This window comes from Dermacentor andersoni, chromosome 6 (genome assembly GCF_023375885.2).
Source record: "Dermacentor andersoni chromosome 6, qqDerAnde1_hic_scaffold, whole genome shotgun sequence".
Lineage (NCBI taxonomy): Eukaryota > Metazoa > Arthropoda > Arachnida > Ixodida > Ixodidae > Dermacentor > Dermacentor andersoni.
In genome coordinates, this window is record NC_092819.1 from 136,860,544 (window position 1) to 136,874,379 (window position 13,836).

At 47.4% G+C, this 13,836-nt stretch overlaps 1 long non-coding RNA gene across 1 annotated transcript in view; it reads right to left on the reverse strand.

The window, feature by feature from the left end:
• LOC129382749 (uncharacterized) overlaps positions 1 to 13,836 on the reverse strand; it is a 119,785-nt gene that overhangs the window by 91,232 nt on the left and 14,717 nt on the right. The gene's annotated exons all lie outside the window — the stretch shown is intronic.

A 13,836-nucleotide genomic window follows, 5' to 3' on the forward strand; every position in this document is an offset into this window, starting at 1 on the left:
ACATAACCGACTTTATTTTACAGCCAGAAATTGATGAAGGAGAGTAAAAAAGAATGCCATTTGTTTTAAAGCGAAGCTTTCTTTGCCTCTTTGGACTTTCCCACTGCTGCTGCTGTCAGGCGCACCGCGTCGGGGGAAGGCGGGGGGGGGGGGGGGGGGGGGGGGCACCGGGCACCGCTTGTGCTTAAATGACAGGAATGAGCCAGAGAGGAAAGACGACGCTCGAAGCTGGTTTTCACCCCTCCGAGCCGAATGTGCACAATGCCCTGCGAAGCTTCCTGGCTGTCTCCGCATTAGCCTCTTGACAGCTGTAATTATCCGTGACTCCCCTCAAAACTATTGCAGAAACTGAAGCGCTTCCCGTTCAACTAACGTGCAAGGTCAGAGGGGACACTTAGAATAAGATGCAGTTCCAATTTGAGAGAGGGTGGGTGACACGGGAATGCAAGGAAATCCGACTATGCGACAGCGGTCGCGCGGGCCGAGATTAAGCGTAAGTTCTAGGTACGGTACAGTAAGTTGCTGCTATTTCTGAAAAATAAACACCATGGAAATATGTCAAGCGGACAAACTACGCAAGGCGTGCAGAAGCAGAGCGCAACGCAGGGTCCAGGCGACCCTATGGAAGCGGTCGACCGTCAAATCAACACTTCTGTGCCCGTCGTGTTACCTTTACGGCTGCGGTATTGCTAGAGGTCGCGGATTTGATACCAATCGCGGCAGCCGCATTTCGACAAGGGCGAAATAGAAAACGCACGCGCACTTAAGAGTTTGGGACGTACACGTTAAAGGGACACTAAAGGTTACTATGAAGTCAAGTTAAAGTGATAAAGCAATCCTGTAGAACGTCTAAGGCGTCAATATAATCCCGAACAGAGCTTTAGTAACAGAGAAATTGAGGTAAATGCATGACCCGATTTGTGACCCCCCAGCGACATTCCGGAAGTAGCCCGACGAGGAAGGCACTACTCATCATAATTTATGTCGCTAGTACTCAACTACTCGTATTAAAATGATCATTTCATTAGATTATAAGACGGAAGAAAATGCTACTTGTCTACTTTGAGTCTAAGAAAAAATACCATTTTGACCTTACCCTTGAGTAGTATGGGTGATCGAAAGGTTTCGTTTTCGCTCGACTCTGCGCGCTCGAGTTTGCGCCGCGCGCGCTTTGTAGTCTCAGTTGTTTCTTTATCGCGTCGTGCTGCGGTGGTCCTGCTGCCTCGCGAAACTTGCATTTGGAACAAGCAGCGAGAATGCCACGTCCATGTGATGTCGTGGGATGCGCGTACGGCCCGCGGAACTTGGCCAAGGGCAGTTGCAGCGGCGAATCCAACCTTACTTATCACTGTGTGCCAACAAGTGAACCTCTCCGTTCGAAGTGTTTAAGTGCCGTACCTCTGCCACAGCGCGCTGGCAAAGAGCTGAGAAATCGCATAGTGTGCTCGCTGTACTTTCGTCCAGAGGATTATAAGAGTTCAACGCCGACTTACTGAAGTCGTGTGGAGAGCCCTCCAAAGCAGGCCGCCGTCGTAGTAGTACGCAACGACGCCGGCAGCGCGAGCCCTCAGCAGCAGGTCACGTTCATCAGTGCTTAAATCGCTGAAGTCGAGCCCAGCATCGCGAGCCAACGTGTCGTTGTCAGGGTCGTCCATTGCAACGAGCGTCGAATTTGGCGTCATAAAATAAAGAACCAGCTTATCGTACCGCGCTTTCCTTTCCGCTAGCCACCATAGTTGCGCTTTCGCGCTGCTGTCGGCTCTGTCTTGGCTTTTTCTGGCCGCACGTTTGCGTTTTGCGCAGAAAAGCCGTAGCGCCGTCTGCGGGCGCCGTTTAACTCCCCGACGGCGCAATGTCACTGAGACCATGACGTCATCACTCGTCGATCGGAGGGCGGGCGATTTGAACTGCGCTAGAGGTACGCGGATGCTTCAGAACGCATGTTCTCTTAATATAAGTCTCTTCTTCGCACGAAACAAGCGTTTCAAGGTTTGTGGGATGGTATTTCAACAGTCCACGTCGACTTAATATTAACGTTTAGTGTCCCTTTAAAGAAAATCACGGTGTCGAAATTAATCCGGAGTCCGCCACTCCGGCGTTCCTCAAAATCTGATTGTGGTGTTGGCACGTAGAACCCAATAATCAAATTCAAGTTTAATACTTGTGCCTCAATGAGATGTGCCATGTTAGGCAGTGACTATGCTCAACCCTGTCAGAGGTTATGAAATATGGCGTACAACAACGCCTCAAGCGAACACATATCCCTGCGTGTTTAGTGTACTACGCAGTAAAAAAAAAAAACCGTGGTGCTCGCAAGGTAACTGTTAACATCAGCTCACCACTCCCGTGTTAGAGACGAACTGTTGAAGAAATTAAGCTTAACCGTAAACGTCACCGCTAATTATCGCCAATCAAAGCATCCAGCACGGAAACCTTTGCTTACATCGATTCCCACATTGCGTGGTATCTGCATAATTTTTTTGTCTCTCCTTTCAACAGACAAACAAACTTTCGCGTTTGTTTATCTGTGTGCCAGTTACTCTGACCTTGCCTTCGAAAAGCGCAGACTATGCCAGAGAAAAAGGAAGCTCGGAATAACTTGATTAGTCGTTAGACGTCTCTCGGCAGAAGAAAGCACCGCATACTTTAGCATTTAGGGCATACAGCGTTTAGAGCACTGCGTGTCAGCCATCGGAAATTAGCGAGAACAGTTAAGGATCAATGTGCGTCGGATATGTGCAGGTTAGTCCAGCGGGAACAGAAATGGTGCATAACGATAAATACAAACGTAACAGCAACCGACTCATTGGAGAAATATGAAACAGAACACTTTTCGGTTGTTTTCAACAGACTAGTGGCCTAAACACATTACTTATTAAAGTGTTTCAATGAAACTAAATGTCTAACTGGAAAGATTCCTGCTCAGATGAGCGTCATATTGCAAGTGTTCAATGACGCTGGGAGGCCATTGACAATAAAAGCACGCGTGCGTAAGATTTTTGCACACTGCACTCATACAATGAAGAAAGTTGAACTTTTTGGGACTTGTGATCCAGCAATCCATCTTTCTTGCGAGATTTTCTTGCTTTAAGCGGACTATTATTTTTTAAGTACAGCCTATTCTGTAGGCCAATGGAAAGCCTATCATTCCAAGTGTCGAAAGGGCCGTGTTTCTTTTAGAGCGAGAAGAAATTCTGAAACAATTGTTTTCTTCATCTGAGTCCCGGCGCCAAGACTACCGAAAGCGATGGCAACGTCGTGAAATGTGAGAAACTAGAAGACTACAGAGATTCTGCAGGAATACATTTTGTTCGTTAAACACTGAAATTATGACCCTAAAAGTCACCCTCACCACGTAATCGGTAGCATAAGTAATTAGCTTTCTATTGATATTGTTGACTAAAATCTTACTGCTTTTCTTGCTTACAGGCACAGCGTGTCTTCCTGTGGATGCTGCTTCCAACATTTTGTACAGCGGCCTAGCAGGCATATTGTGGTAAAGAATGCCTACATAGCAGCGGGGGGGGGGGGGGGGGGGGGGGCGATTGTGACGACGTCGGCACATATCGCGTGCATGTGGTGGCCGCTTAAAAGAGCCTTTCCCCAGGCTACATAGCAAATTTCGGTTATAAGCCGGAATTTGTCGCGTGCGCTCTAAAGGGTGTTCTACCGCAAGCATTTTTCAAATTAGTTCATTAATAGCAGAGATAGAAATATGCGACGTGCCGCGAACCTATGCTCTCAGTAGGCGAGCTTCACCACAGACACTCATTCCACTTGCCCCCGTCCAACTTTCGCAAGCGAAATTGCTTCCCTGCGTTCATACCCGAGCCGGAGGAATGGCGTGACGATATGTCAAGAACCCCGCTTTTTTTTTTTTTTTTCTGTCTTGCTTCTGCAGGTGGGGGCCTGGCGCGCGAGCTGTGGCGTTTGCCTTGTTTCTCGCAGCGAACGATTTTGCGGCCTGCTCATCCCTAAACACTATATCGTCTACCGAAGCAACAGCTCAAAGAAAAAAGGTGATGTTGCCTCGAATAATTCTAGAAATCACGTGTCACCGAGTGTCGTCACTGCAAATCCTCCGCTGGGAGCGCAGCGCACGCGAGATGAGTGCGCGGCATGGTGGTTTGAAACTGCAGCTCTTTTCGCAGCGTGTGCATGGCGGTGTAATAATTTGCAGACAATATCGTTAGCGCGCATTGTATGCAGTGAACTGGTCATATATAATATGCAAAACCTTAGTCCTGGTAAGTTTTTTTTTATATATATATATATATATATATATATATATATATATATATATATATATATATATACACATATATATACACATATATATACACATATATATACACATATATATACACATATATATACACACACACACGAGTGGACATGTAAGCTTTAAAGATATATTGCCGATTGCATGGGTTTCGGTTGCTCTCACTGAACAAGTCTTAGGTCACGTCACCCTACATACAGCTTATTTCACACTGCTGCACCGTCAAGCCACGCCACACGTTATTTTTGCACCCACTTCAGAGACAAAGTCAGCAATATCATTCCTGATCTAATGCATCAAAACCTCGTTTCCGTCAATGGAACATGCGACTTTCACCAAAATTCTAAGACGTTGTGAACGTCGACAGTTGCTTTAACGGTGTAATCTCGGTACTTTCAGGTTACGAAAGACGTGCACATTACAGGGCGTCCCACCAGAAAAGTAGCGAGCGCAGTGTGATGGTAACTCACTCGTAATTAAGAAATTTATTATAAATATAAGCACCATCCATTCTAACAATAGTTAATATGTAATATTCGGAGTTTCCGCAATACGTACAAATTTTTACGCATTGGAGGTCACCGTGTGTCTGAGCTCACGTTTAGAATGCGAGTGCTATGCCGATGATCCAGTTATTTTCAATATAACGCCATAGGCAAACTTTCCCAGTTAAATGAAGACTAAACAAATTAGACTCCTGACGCAACCAACCCAGTTCAAATCAGTTGAGTTCCAAACATGTCAGGAAAGAAAATAAATTCTTTCGACATCATCAGCAGGTTCATTCTCAGTCAAGTAACGCCAATCGATACACGGAGACATAATACTCTAACCCTGCGCAGTCGGAAAGACAAATTTGAAAAAGGAGACTTACTCAAACGGAGTCATTGCAAGTCGGTGCTGAGGTAATCCTCCTTGGTGCCCCCGTCGTTGTTCTCGCTTTCCATTTCAACGTGGTCTCGGCGGAGACTCCTTTGGTTCCACAAGCGTCTCGCGATATGGCGAAGGTTCCCTAGTGACAGGTCATGTTATAGTTGTCTCTCTGCTTCTCTATTGGTTGTCCGTAGTCCCGCCTTCGTGACTTGATGCATTTGTTCACCTTAGTAGGCGTGTCCTGTGTAGGGAGAAGGGAGGGACAGCTGATTGTACCAGTATGTGGAGAAAGTGCCTGTCGCCGCATTCCAGGTATTCACACTACCGGAGCTATTAAAGCGAAGCTTCCTTTGCCTCTTCCTTCGACTTTCCCAGTGTGGCTGCAGCTCTTGCTGCTGTTACAGCCTGGCACATTGTGTCGGGGAGTGGTTAAGACTGTGCGCGTGCATGACAGGAGCGCGAAAGAGAGCAAAGGGGACGCGAGGAATACGTTTGGACCTTTGCACTGCCGCGAATGTGCACACAGCCCTCTGAAGCTCCCTCGGCGTCGCCAAAGTAGCCTCTTGACAGCTGTAATTATCGTTGATACCAGCTACCCACCCTACCCCCGCAAAAGCATCGGAGAAAGTGCAGCGCTTATCTTTCTACTAATCTGCAAGTCTAGAGGGAAGCTAGGTAGAATGGAAGAGGGGGTGGGGAGGCAGAGAATGGCTAGAATCTACGCATTCGCGAAACGAGCGATTCACAGCCTCGCCACCCTTCGCTCGCAGCTCCCGTACAAGGAAGGGGGGAGAGAGAGGATAGGGAAAAGGTGACGAGAGGAGGCAAGGAAAGGCCACTTAGATTTAATTGCACGTTAAAGAACCCCAAGTGGTCGGAATTTCCGGAGTCCTCCACTACGGCGTGCCTCATAATCAGGAAGTGGTTTTGCACGTAAATCCCCATAATTAATTTTTTTTATCGCACAATACCATTCAATCATGGAGAAAATGCTGATAACGTATTGGTCTTCCTGTTTCGACCCTTTTTCTCTGATGGTCACAAACTGTGGGTACTTTCTGCGCATTGTGCTCCACTCCAAGATCAATACTTGCAAAGCTCCTACTCCAGTACGCCTGGCGAATTCTGGAGCAGACATTGATGCCGTGACATGTGATAATTCGACCACCAATCGGTTAGCATGGACGTCCCTAGGTAAGTATTTAACATGCGACTTGTGCTGCAGGCCGGCCAGGAAGATTTTTTGCAGGCATTTGTGGCGACATCAGGAACCAACAGGTCATTTCACCACCCATGTGACCCCTCTAGGATGCTCTATACCGTCATTATTCAACCGCACATATTTAAATGTATTAGATGTAGCTTGCCGCAAGTTGGAGAGTTTCGGGTAAGCGAAAAAATTTCCGTTCTTTTTAGATGTGCCCTCCCGTATGGTTTCATCAGAAGTACGTTTTACTTCCTACAGCTACCACGAGGTCAAGAAGTATATTCACACATGTACTTGTTTATCTATTTCGGATGACCGCTTTCCACCGTCTACCACATGTTATCGCTCAGCACAGGACGCGCCCGCATGTGTCGGAAGTTTATCGAATGTTATCGGTGGTTCTACCTGCAGTCTGTCGTCACCGAAGCTTGTGTAATCCGATTGCTTGCATGTGCGACGCGAATTGTGCAGAACTTTATCGAGGACACGCGGGCACCAGCGATTACTATGGAACCTTCTAAGACCCATGTAGAAGGCCGACGCGCTTGACCGCAGGTCAGAATTTTGCCGATCGCCGACTGTGTTCGCCGCCATCGCCGTTCTTTCAGTAGCCTGTTTTGAAGGCTCAGGTTGTCCCAGCAAAATGCGTAACATAATAATTACGTGACAATATCATCATTATTTAGAACTCGAATAGTAAGAGAAGCAATCTGGACTGCGTGCTGTGTCGAAGCTGACGAAGTCACATATATACCCACTCGCTTTCTAGAAAATGAGCATCAAACTTGCTGTTTAGGTAAGGTGCCTTACGTCCAGGTGCTTTAGGGCACGAAAATTGCTTTTGCAGGTCACTCACCAAGAAATACGACGAGAAAAATTTTCTAATTAACAGCTACAGATTTCTACAGTGAGCAGGAAGCTTGCCAAAAGCTCCACGAGTCTGCAGCAACATCTGAATGCACCACAAGAATCAACAATTATTTGACTGCTTGAACTCTCGGAGGACCATCATGTGCAGTACAACGAAGCTGAGCATGCTGATGTAAGAATTAAGCTTTTGACCTCACGCATACCTGCGAGTTATTACTTTACATACACTGAAAGAGCGCTGCATGGCTTGACAGCTGCTGCAACTGCATCTAAATTCTGCCAAAGCAGAGGCAGATCCGCTTTTTGAGCAAGCCCACATCTGAGGCTCTAAGAATAACCCTGCTCAGTACAATATCCCTTGTCGAGAACCTTCTTGCAGCAGGCTTTCGCCTTGTACTGGTGGGAAAGCTTGCACAGGACCCATTAGAGGTAAAAATGCATTTTCCTGCTTGTGAGGTAAACAGCGAAGTATTTTTTTTTTTGTTTGAGAGATTTTTGGCATTGTCAGACATGTTGCCGGAGTACATCCAACAGTCCAGCAATTCCTCTTAACGTATAAGATATTTTCTTTTAATAGAATTGTCCAGCCACTCAAGCGAACCTCGGTAGCGGGAGATGGTCCACAACTGCTCCTCAAGCTGCAAGATCTGTTCAAGAAAGAAAAGCCTACTGCCTGTCATGTGCGCAGCAATATACATGGAGCAATGCCTCCTGAACAGAATGAAGTTGAGCAGACCTTTTTAAAAATTGTTTAACCAACTTTGCAAATCATAGTTTTTGTGTTGCATAGAAAGATGTCCAAGTCGCTTCTTTTCTGGTCACATTAAGCTGTATGGACGTCGCATGTATGGCAGGGGATTGTTGAATTGTCAAATGCATGCTGCACCAAGAAAAGAAGATTTTGCAGCTGTGCTTAGCTTTATTTACATTACGATCTGTTGAAGTAATCGGCGCATGTTAAGGAAACAGCTGAAGAACTATAATGGTGATATCCCTAACAGGCCATTCTTAAAGAATTGATTCACCAAAAAAAAAAAGAAAGAACTGGTGTATTAGTGCTATGGCTACTTGTGTTCCTTTAAGAGTTTTTTTTTCCCATCTGATGTGTTATGAAATGCTTGTGCTTTACACTTTCTTGTGCACAGAAACAATCTATTACATATTCTGTATTTACTGCCATTCATTTGCTAGTGTTTCCTGCCCCCCCACCCAATTCATATCTCCATGTTTTGATGTTCTTTCTTTAGCTTCTTAGAAGCATGGCAATGATATAACAAATTTCTTGCTTTGGGAATGGTCGACCATTCGCGACTGGACGCCTATTTGGGCAGACTGTATGTCGCTAATTTTACATAAATAAATGATCGTGCGCCTATGCGGTTTTAGCACGAACACGTCTTATGTCTCTTTCCGATTTTTCGACCATGATAAGAATATCAGGACCGGTGATTAGATTATTTTAACCTGTCTATGGTTGCGCATTAAGAACCAAAATACCTAGTCTCGTTTCTGCGTCGAAAACACGAGCAGCGTCAATAAATGCCGGGATTACTCACGCTTCTATATGACTGCTTGCCAGCACAGTTGCCTAATTACAATACACTTTCAACTCTCCAGGTCCTAAAACTTCACAGTCGCCTTAATCCCATGGTATTATAGGTCTGAAATTAAGGACAACCGCATGTATCCACACTGATGGTACCTTCTTCCCTCCCTTTCCTTTTTCTTTTCTTCCCTTAAACCCCTTCTGTGTGGGGTTACAAACCGGATGTGCGTCTGATTGATCTTCCAACCCTTCTTTTTCTTCTTTCTCCTCCTCCTCCTTAATCTCATGCTAAAGGCTGCACCAAAGATATTTAATCGTGAGGTTTGTCTCACAATTACCCTATCTGAATTGCATTCAGAAATTGTATCGCTTTGCCGACCGATCTGAAGCGCACGGAGTAGCTAGGTTTCCTTTGCTTGCCATTAAACGAAGTCATTCTACGGAAGCAACCCTATAGCAGTAATGCTTTCACTGTTTTGATATCCTGATAAGATAATGCTCACAGTTTAACAGAAGGTGAACGGTAGTGCTCTGCGAACAACCTGGCGCTATGCGCAACGTAGAGTTGGCATTTATACTTACTTGTGAGTGAGGTTGCAACAGCCCAGCTGTTTGCCTCCGTTTGCAAGTGACATAACTGGCGCTTTGTTGCGAATGTGCGGTGTTTAATTTCGTGCAAATTTTAAAAAGCGGAACCTCTCGAAGCGTTGAGCTGAACGGCGCCGAGAAAGAAATCTGGACAGACCGGCCGGCCAGGCGGCCGCATTTTGATGGTGGCGACGTGCAAACACGAGTTTATTTAGGTTCAGGTGCACGTTAAAGGAACCCAGGTGGTCAAAATAATCCGCAGTCCTCCACTGCGGCGTGCCTCATATTCATATCGTGATTTGGCTCGTAAAATCCCAGAAAGAAAATAAACTTTAATTAAAAAGAGTGGTCCACCAGTTCTGGTTGTGGTGGCCTCAGGTGGCGGCTCCAAAAAAATTCCAGTATTTTTTTTACTTAGACAACAGCAAGCTGCATGTTAAGCGGATATACCCATTTTTTTCTGCGGGCGCTCACTTCATGGTAGAAGACGTGCTCAGGCATTTATTGATGCATGTGGAATGTTATTAGTAGTATTTGTGAAAGTAAAGCAACGGTTCCAGAAGTTTAGGAAGCTGTAATAACGAGGCTGGTTCTTAACGGAAGAACCCTTAACCGAGGGTTCTTTAAATTATGGGGTTTTACGTGCCAAAACCACTTTCTGATTATGAGGCACGCCGTGGTGGGGGACTCCGGAAATTTCGACGACCTGGGGTTCTTTAACGTGCACCTAAATCTAAGTACACGGGTGTTTTCGCATTTCGCCCCCATCGAAATGCGGCCGCCGTGGCCGGGATTCGATCCCGCGACCTCGTGCTCAGCAGCCTAACACCATAGCCACTGAGCAACCACGGCGGGTAACCGAGGGTTCTTTAAAGGGCTTCTTGAGAACGACGGGCTTGTGTGAACGACTGTGACTATTAATGCAGTTTCTATTAGACCACACGCATCAGCGAACTCACCCCTAATTACCTTCTTTCCTTGCCTCCTCTCTCTCCTTGTCATCCTTGTTTCCCCTTTCCCATTCCCCCGGTGTAGGGTAGCCAACCGGACGCTGTTCTGGTTAACCTCCCTACCTTTTGCATTTCTCTTTCCTTCTCATCCTCCTAAATCTAAGTGCACAAGCATTTGTAATTTCGCCCCCGTGGAAATGCGGCTTCTGCGGTCGGGATGAGATGCGCGACCTCAGCAATGCTATAGCAACAAAGCTACGGCAGCGGTCACATAAGTGTTGATTTGACATGCGACCGCTTCCTTAGCGTCACCTAGACCCAGCGGTGCGCTTTAAATAAGGAAGCTCTGCTTCTTCACACCCTGCATAAGTTGGCCGCTTGATAGAACCGCTGTAGTTTCTATTGCTACACAGGATTCGGCTGGGCGTTGCCGTCACTCTTCACTATGCGCACCTCATCGGCCAGTCGAACAGCCCTGATTGTGAACGCTGCCAGACGTCTGAAACGCTGGAACACATACTATGCGATTGACGAGCATATATGCTGGAGCGAAGGACGTTGGAAAGTTCCTTAGCCGGCGTTGGCAGGCAACCACTGTCGGAGGACGACATCCTCGGCCCATGGCCTGACACTGCAACTTCAATGAGGGCAACGAAAGCGCTGTTGAAGTTTATGCAGGACACCAAGCTAGACGAGTGGCTCTCTAACAGGGCAACTGTCTCCATATACATAAGCACTCAACACTTTCATCATCCCCAATCCCAGTACTTTCGCTCCCCCTCCCTCTTCCCCAGTGCAGAAAAGCAGACTACAGCGCACTAGCTCAGGTCGACCTCTCAGTCGTTCCTGTCAATAAATAGTAGTAGCGTTTCCTTGCATTCTCACGTCACATTTTGACTTCCCTCCCTCCCCCTCCCTTTATATGGAAACTGCAAGGGAAGTGTGGCAACGCTGTTATTCACTTGTTGCGCGACTACCTCAGTTCGACCATTCTCTGCCTCCTCTCCCCCTTCCTCTCTGCCATTAAATTTAGCTTCCCTCTGGACTTGCAGGTTAGTAGAAAGATGTGCGCTGCAATTTCTGCAATGGTTTGCGGGGGTCAGAGACAATTACGGCTATCAAGCAGCTAATGTGGCGACGCCGAAGGGCCTCCAGAGGGCGATGTGCCCATTCGACGCCGTCCAAAGCTCCAAACCACTTTATCGCGTCTCCTTTCATCTCTGCCACGCTCCTGTCATGTCTACACACGCTCTGAACGACCGCCCGATGCAATGTGCCAGACAGCAGCAGCAGCGGCGGCGGCAGTGTGAAAGTCGAAGGAAGAAGCAAACATTCGCTTTAAAATAACGAAAAGTCGTATCGGAGGTGCACACTAGGCCTGAGGAACTTCGAAGCAGAATGCAGTCACGTACCATGCTAGGACTCTGACTGCGGCGGTTGCCGTTCCAAGACGTTGCGGCGAGCCCGCCGTCGACGCTCCCATGGAAACCGCGCGGTCCCGTCGCCTGCACGCCGCGTTTTCGTGTTGTGACGCCAGTAGCTGTCGCGTTCTCGTTCCAGGAACGAAGCGCGTTGGTAAATTTCATAGTGCACCGGGATCATTCGCTTCATGTAGCAATCCGAGCAGCGACAAGGTCGTACCGGCTATGGGCAGTGTGAGGAAACGGACAACCCACCCTCTGAACAAATGCCGTCGTCCGGACCAAGGGCTTCGGGGGTCGGCTTCTCGTCGGTGATGTATGCTCGATCTGCCTGCGCATTGGTGCTGGTGGCGTCTGGGCCCCCCCAAAGCATCAGAATCAGATCGGCGTGGCGGTGAACAAACGAGGCGGTTGGGGGGGATCACCGGAGAACGGCGCATGTACCATAGTACGTGCCTACTTCACACCAGCCGCTCCTGGTGCGTGAAAGGCGTGCAGCGTCTTCCAGGAACAACGCATGAAGATTGGCACCCCTGCAAAATTTTAATGCGAAGCGTTTTTTTTTTATGAACTATACCGAACTATAGTACAGTTTTTCCAAACACCGGCCCGTGTTCTCTACCGAACTAAGCAATGAAAGACAAATCTTATCGAAACGCCCTCAATGGCCAGATTTATACGACTTCAAGAGCATGATTTAGTTATTTATGCGGACCTTAATCCTTTCACCTCGTGATTTGTCGCGTGCGCTCGGTCGGTTTGGCCCCGAGAAAAGGCCGATCTTGTGGATGGTGTAATCCGTGTTCGCGTCTTTCAGGCTTTGCTAAAGAAGCGTAGACCAATTTAGGCGTGGATGCCACAAGGAATGGTTGTCCATCGAGATTTTACCGAACGTTGCCATGAGTGTATGCCTACACCAATAAAGCGGCGAAAACGATTTGCGTCGCGGCACAGGGACTTTTAGATTTGGCGCACCCAAACCAGTACGACTTGTTTGCGTTCTCGCGTACTCATTTTGCTTCCTTTTGTATACGTTTTTTGCATTCTCTCGTAAACCACGTGGTTTGCGTCGCCAAAGTTTGGTTGCGCAAGATCTAAAACTCCCTGCTACGGAGCTTGCGCTAAGAGCGTATGTTGATTTGTCCTAAGATGTGAGGAAATCATGCTTACGGTCAAGTGTCGCAGATTTAGCGCTGGCTGCTATTCGCGACCTAGCTGTAGCTCGCCCACGAATTTATGACTCCGTGGCAATAAAAGTCTCTTAACCTACTCAAGCTGCCGGCAGCACTTCGTATGAAAACTTTATATCGACGACTCTCGTCTTTTGTTCTTCCCAACTTAACGCAGTTCCGAGAAAGTTTTGAATAAAGTAAAATGAAACGTGCAGGTGAGGGGCGGAAACCTGGTGAGGGGCGCTTTAAGAGCTCTAATTATCCGTGACCCCCACTATCTACCCTACCCCCGCTAGAGCACTGAAGAAATTGCAGCGCTTATCTTGCTACTAACGTGCAAGAAGGAAGCTAGGTAGAATAGTAGGAATGAGGGGAGAGGAGGCAGAGAATGGGTAGAGGCCATGCAGTCACGAAACGAGTGAATATCATCAACCTTGCCATCCTTAATTCGCCAGCATTTCTCATACAAAGGCTGGGGGAGGGGTTGTAGGGAAAATAAACGACAGCGATTGCTGGCAAACGGGGCTAAAATTTAAGTCCAAGGGACGGTGTGGTGCGTATTTGCGACTTCTGAAAAAAACAAGAATGGCAGGCAAATATGTCAGGCAGGCAACCTATGCAGGCTGTGCCGAAACAGAGCTGCCTTATTTAAAGTGCACCGTTGGGTCTAGGCGACACTACGGAAGCGGTCGCACGTCAAATCAACACTTCTGTGCCCGCCTCCGTAGCTTTGCTGCTCTATCATTGGTCGAGGTCGCGGGTTTGATCACGACTGCGGCCGCCCCATTTGGACGGCGGCAAAATAAAAAACGCTCGTGCACTTAGCACAGGAAGCTACGCTTACATCGATACTCACAGTGCGTGGGATCGGCATGGTTTCTTTTCTTTTTCCCTTGTCTCCCACAGATTTCCCTTGTCAGAACCCAC